Source organism: Leopardus geoffroyi, chromosome B3 (genome assembly GCF_018350155.1).
Source record: "Leopardus geoffroyi isolate Oge1 chromosome B3, O.geoffroyi_Oge1_pat1.0, whole genome shotgun sequence".
NCBI lineage: Eukaryota > Metazoa > Chordata > Mammalia > Carnivora > Felidae > Leopardus > Leopardus geoffroyi.
In genome coordinates, this window is record NC_059337.1 from 101336670 (window position 1) to 101342380 (window position 5711).

A 5711-nucleotide genomic window follows, 5' to 3' on the forward strand; every position below is an offset into this window, starting at 1 on the left:
TGATCTGAAAGAGGACAAAGTTGGGGTGAGGGCACTAAACCTAGGGGCAGAAGTTTGGTGCAGTTAATGATGTTTAGAAAAGACCTGGGCATATACGTATAACAAAAAGAAGCAAAAAATTGTATCCAGACACACAAAACAATAGAGTAGTTTGTGTATATGTGAAAACAAGTCAGGGAAATAAAAAATGCTGAGAATGGATTTCCAACAACTATTTGAAAGTTGAGGGCCAGATGGATCTAACATGCAGTGGGTACGTCATAGCAGGAACCGTGAAACAAATCCTGGTCATCAAAGGCTCAGTATGAACCCGAGAGGGAGTCCAGGTTTGCCGCATCAGTATCTTCTTGGGACCAGGATCATTCCATATTTTTGTCAGGTGATGTACAGCCATCTCTTCTCAGCTGGCTGACTTTTCTGGTACAATAAATGTAAATAAACTTTTGAAATTTGGGAGGCCAACTGTCTAAAAGAGAATAAAGTTGGGATCTCATCATGCACCTAGGAACAAAAAGCGAATGCAGGCCAGGAAAGGATTGGATGAGTATATGTGACAAGAAGAAACCTGAGATCCAGATGCAAATTGAGTATGATTCAGCAGTATACTTTGAAAATGACAGAAACTCTACATCACCAGTCGGAAAGAAATCTTTTGTTGCTTCAAGACTTGCCAAAGACCTTACAAGAGCAGTATGTGCAGTTCTGACTTCTGCATTTTTAAAATGATTCAAAGAGGGGCGCCCGGGGGGCTCAGTCAGTTAAACGTCCAACTTTGGCTCATAGTTTGTGGGTTCGAGCCCTGCACTGGGCTCTGTACTGGCAACTCAGAGCCCAGAGTCTGCTTCAGATTCTGTGTCTCCCTGTCTCTCTGCCCCTCCCCTGCTCATTCATTCTCTCTCTCTCTCTCAAAAATAAACATTTAAAAAATAAATTAAATAATGTAAAAAATTAAAGTCCAGAAAAGAATTACCAGATAGATTATAGTGGTAGGGGCATGGCCTTTTGTGAAATTTAGTAGAGAGAGAGAGAGAGAGAGAAAGCTAAGGGTTGATTTCACTGTTTTCAAAAATCATGGAGAATATGGATACTCATTGTTTTGCTTCTCCACAGTAGGTTGAAAAGAAGAAATGGGCTGACATTGCAGCAAGAGGTATGTCAGCAATGCTTAAGGAAGAACTTCTTGACCAAATACTGGGACAGGGAAATGCTGAAATGTTTGACCCTATAATCTTTTTATTATAGGATAGAAAATCACTAGTAGTCCTGAGTTGTCATTACCTGTGGTATTTGATGTAGGAGATCCTGAAGAGTGGAGGAATCTGGGAGAGCACAAGGATATCTCTTGACAGACCTGGATGTTCCGAAACTGGTCGGAGAGAAGGAAATGTCAAAGTTAGTTGACCATAAAAACGATCACGTGGACTCTTATCTCTGGGTTATAGATGTGTTGAGATGAATCTTTACACACAGGGCCCTGCCCCTACTCCTGAAATCCAGATGGTGACACTCTGACATTGCCCTGTGACTTCACCAGCGTTATTCCTCTTTATTCTACTTTAGTCCCAGGTGATTCACCTGGGTGGGGACCATGCCTCCAGCTGTGAGTTAAGCATCACTTCTCCCTTTTGAGTGGGAAGAAGCACCTTCTATAGCTGTCCCTCCCAGAAACTCGATGGCTTCCTTAAACCCCAGAGGATTTTCTCTGAGACAGAATGTTTACTATGTTTGGTTTGGTACCCTGTTCTTCTATTAGGAGAGAAGGCATACCCTTGCATAGGGCAGCAGCCAGTATTGGATCAGCTTCAGTTGAGACCTTTCTTGCCATTGCAGAGCATCACATAGGGCTTAGCATCCAGGCTGTCTAAGTCCCACTGGCCACTAGTCTTGGCCTTTGTCCCTCAGATTGTGAAGCCCAAATCTGCAGAACTAGAGCTGCACAGCTGTTCTCAGCAGAGAGGTACTGGTCTCCTTAGGCGGATACGCTATTTACTGCTTGTGAGGCAACTGCACAGGATGTCCCTGAGAATACACAGTTTGTCTCTGAGAGGTAGAAGGTGAGTAGGAGCAAAAGGATATGTGTCAATGCATAGTCACCCTGACATTTGCTCTGAAATCACTGAATTGAGTGAGAAAGGGCAAGTGGAGCACTAAGTGACCCCTCTGCTCCCGCGTGTGACTCGGGAATCCTATGGCTCTAGGTCCCAGGCTCCATTTCTGCCTCTATTGGAAGCCCTAGATTTGCTGGGCTCTGTGGCTACTGTGCTTTTATGTAAGCAATGGAGATACAATGATGAATAAGACAGATAACGTCTCGCTGTCACGGGGTTTATTCCTAGTGAGAGGAGACAGACTACACACAAAGAGGCAAATAAATAAACAAGAAAATATAAGATGGTGACAGGTGATAGTAAATCAGAGTGATTGATGGGAAGTTAGTATTGGGTGTGGGAACAGTTTAGGCTGAGATGTTGGGGACAGACTCACTGAAGAGGTTAGTTAGTAACTTGAATGACAAAAAAAGAGGCAACAAGATGATGCAAGGAAAGAGCTTCAAGCAGCAGGCACTGCCAGTGGAAAGGCCCTAAGCTGGGAAGGAGCTCAGTGTTTTTGGAACAAAGAAGGGAGGCCAAATGGGACTGGAGCTGAGTGAGGTTGGGATATGAGATGAGGCTGGAAAGTTTGTCAGGTGCCAGATCACAGGGAGCCATGGGATCCAGGAAAAGAGTGAATTCAAAATGGTCCTAGAATTGGATTAGACTCTGGAGGTCATCTAGCTTGTGCTTCTTACTGCAAGACCGTGATAGCAGAGCGGAGGTGCGATTTCATCACTCCAGCTCTGCCAGCCAAACTTGGTCATGCTCCGACGTGGAAACAAGATCTTCTGACCCAGGGTCCTTGCCACTTCCCACCAGATTCCCACCAGGAAGTGGGAGTCCTGAATATCCCACTTTAATAGGGAATTAAATAAACTAATATCTGAGTAACATTTAGAACAATATTCATTACATTATGTTTGTTATAAAATAAACACTATATAAATGTTTCAAAGGTAAAAAAAAAAAAAAGACATAAAAACATGGAATTATCCTTCACACACCTTGTAAAAAAAAGGGGGATTATAAACATCTTTGTAGACTAGTTATGCCTGTCTCAGTAGTGAGTACTTAGTTTACCTGTTTAATGCCACAGACCAAATACAACCCATTTATTCTACAGTTGAGACACATTCCCGCTATAGGGATGTATGGTGCAGCTTATACATCCAGGAGGAGTGAACATTCCACTGTGCAAATATTCAGAATCAGAAACTTGTATTGTAAGTTATGTACACACAGGCACATGTGTGTATATACATCTTGGTTTTTCAAATAGCAATGACATTGACATTGTCAAAAGGAGTGATAGCTTTCACATCCTCCTCTGACAAGAAGGTTTTACTGAAGAGGACATATGGAAATACATTTTGGAATAGCTGAGATCTTCAGTTCTGAAAGGATTTGAGGCTGGATCGATTAAGCACAAACCCATGGCAAGAGATGTGCTGGTGGAATAGAAGTTTGTTGTCACGACTCAGGCCCTCATTTGGGATTTAGAGCCCAAAGATCTGCCACGAGCAGATGCAAGGGCAAATCACACCCTCTTTCTCTGGCCTGAATCTCCATTCATCCTACTGCCTTCTATACTTCCTCCTTGTTCTCTCCCATTAACTGATAGGAGGGCTCTAATAGACTTTCTGCTTTCTCTCTCTTTATTCCTCCTTTATCTCTATCCTTTAGGGAGAATGTAATAGAGCAAAGTCTCACTCCTTCCTCCAGAGCTTGAAGAGACAGGAAGGGCATCCTCCCTTCTGGGGTAGAAGATGAAGGTATAAATGAGGTGATGGCTTTGAATCAAAGATGGTAGGGCTAAGAGAAACATCAGAGTCCATGGAAATACCTCTTTACTGTTCAGCTTTATGGAACATGTAGAAGGAGTTTGTACAGTGTGCTAAGGTAAATGGAGGAGATCGCTTACAGCTGAGGTGTCCTACTTGGGTACTCCAGCTACCTTAGATTCTCCAGCTACCCTGAGGGCCAAAGGGACCCAAGCTTTACAGAGGCTCTGTGAACTTCAAGGTCAACCTAGGTGTCAATATCCAGCTGAAGACAAGGGAAAAGAGAGCACGGAGGGCCAGCTGCAAGGATTATAATTCAGGTCTAATTACAAACCTTGGTGCATGTTCCATTGGCTGGAGACTGTCATATGGACACATCTGACTATGAGGAAAGCTGGGACCTGGGTTTAGCTGTGTGTTGGAGAGGGAAGGAAAGAGGTTTGGTGAATAGGTAGCCAGTCTCTACCATGGAAAGTATATGACCAATGGTACTCCAGAGACAGTGGCAGAGTTGAAATTAAGACCCACATTACTTAACCCATAGCACAGTGCTCTCCTCACCAAACCACCCTCTGTTATATCATTCATATGTTCCCTACCTTTAAAAAAAAAAAAAAAAAGACACTTCCCACAAAAGGTGGCAAAAGGAAACCAAGAACCATTTTCTAAGGAAGATTGAAATGACGTGAAAGCACCAGCCATGTTTGATATAGGAAACACAGAAAATTGTTAGTCTCAGGGACCCAAGGAACCAAAATGCATCTGATTGCCTCAAAGGTCATTTTGTTAAAGTGAGGCCTGTTGCTCTGCAGAATGATGAATGTGCATTAGAAAATCCGAAGTAATTACTGAGGATATTCAAGGCAAAACTGCCTACCCAATTTGTATGACATGGATCTTACCCATGAAAAATGTGCTCCATGGTCGAGAAAATGTCAGGCCATGACTGAAGCTCATGTCGATATCAAGACTACGAATAGTTATATGCTTCATTTGTTGTGTGATCATATTTGGAAGACCTCTCACACTCAGAACCTACAGGTCCACCAAATCCAGAAGAAGATGATGGAAATCATGACTGAAGAGGTACAAATGACTTTAAATATGTTGTCAATAAACCGATTGCAGTCAGCATTGGGAAAGAGATAAAAAAGCCTTGCCAATCTATTTATCTTCTCTATGATATGTTTTTTGAAAAGTAAAAATGCTAAAGAAGCCCAGGTTTGAATTGGGGAACTCACGTCACTTCATGGTGAAGGCAATAATTCTGGAAATTCCCCTGGGATAAGACAGGTGATACAGCCGAACGAGTGGATGGATATGAGCCACTAGTCTACAAATCTGCTTAAAATTCAGACTTCAAGTGGTGACAAATGAAAAGTCTTATCTGTGGAGGCAAAAGGACACGCATGGCCCAGTAATGCCATTCTGGCATATCTTCAGTCAAATTCTACTCACAAGAAAGGCCCTGGTACAACTTGGGGGAATCTCACAAAGAAAGGTCAGCCTTGCCTCCTGATAAGACAGAGAATTTCCACTGTACCATGAACTCTTTGTAAGGAAATCAGCTTCCGAATCCTCAGCCTTGCTTTTTCTTACTCCTTGCTGTCCTTCCCCACTTGGCTGCTTCCTGAGGACCTGGGGAGGGAGGCAAGACGAGGGTTATTGCGCGGTTCACTGCAAACACCTGTCTCTTGGTTTTACCTCAACCTTTTGATTCAGATGTTTTCACTTCCTCCCCTTTTTACGTTTGGCCCTTTGGTCTCTGTCCCCGGAGCTGACTTTCATCATCCAATTAGAAATAATACCCTCTTCTTGCTACCAGCTTTTCTGGGAA

General features: G+C 43.0%; 1 pseudogene; it reads left to right on the plus strand.

Annotated features, from left to right (window-relative positions):
• The first annotated feature begins 495 nt into the window (after positions 1-495).
• Positions 496-5394, plus strand: LOC123583730 (annotated as a pseudogene).
• Positions 5395-5711: the final 317 nt, after the last annotated feature.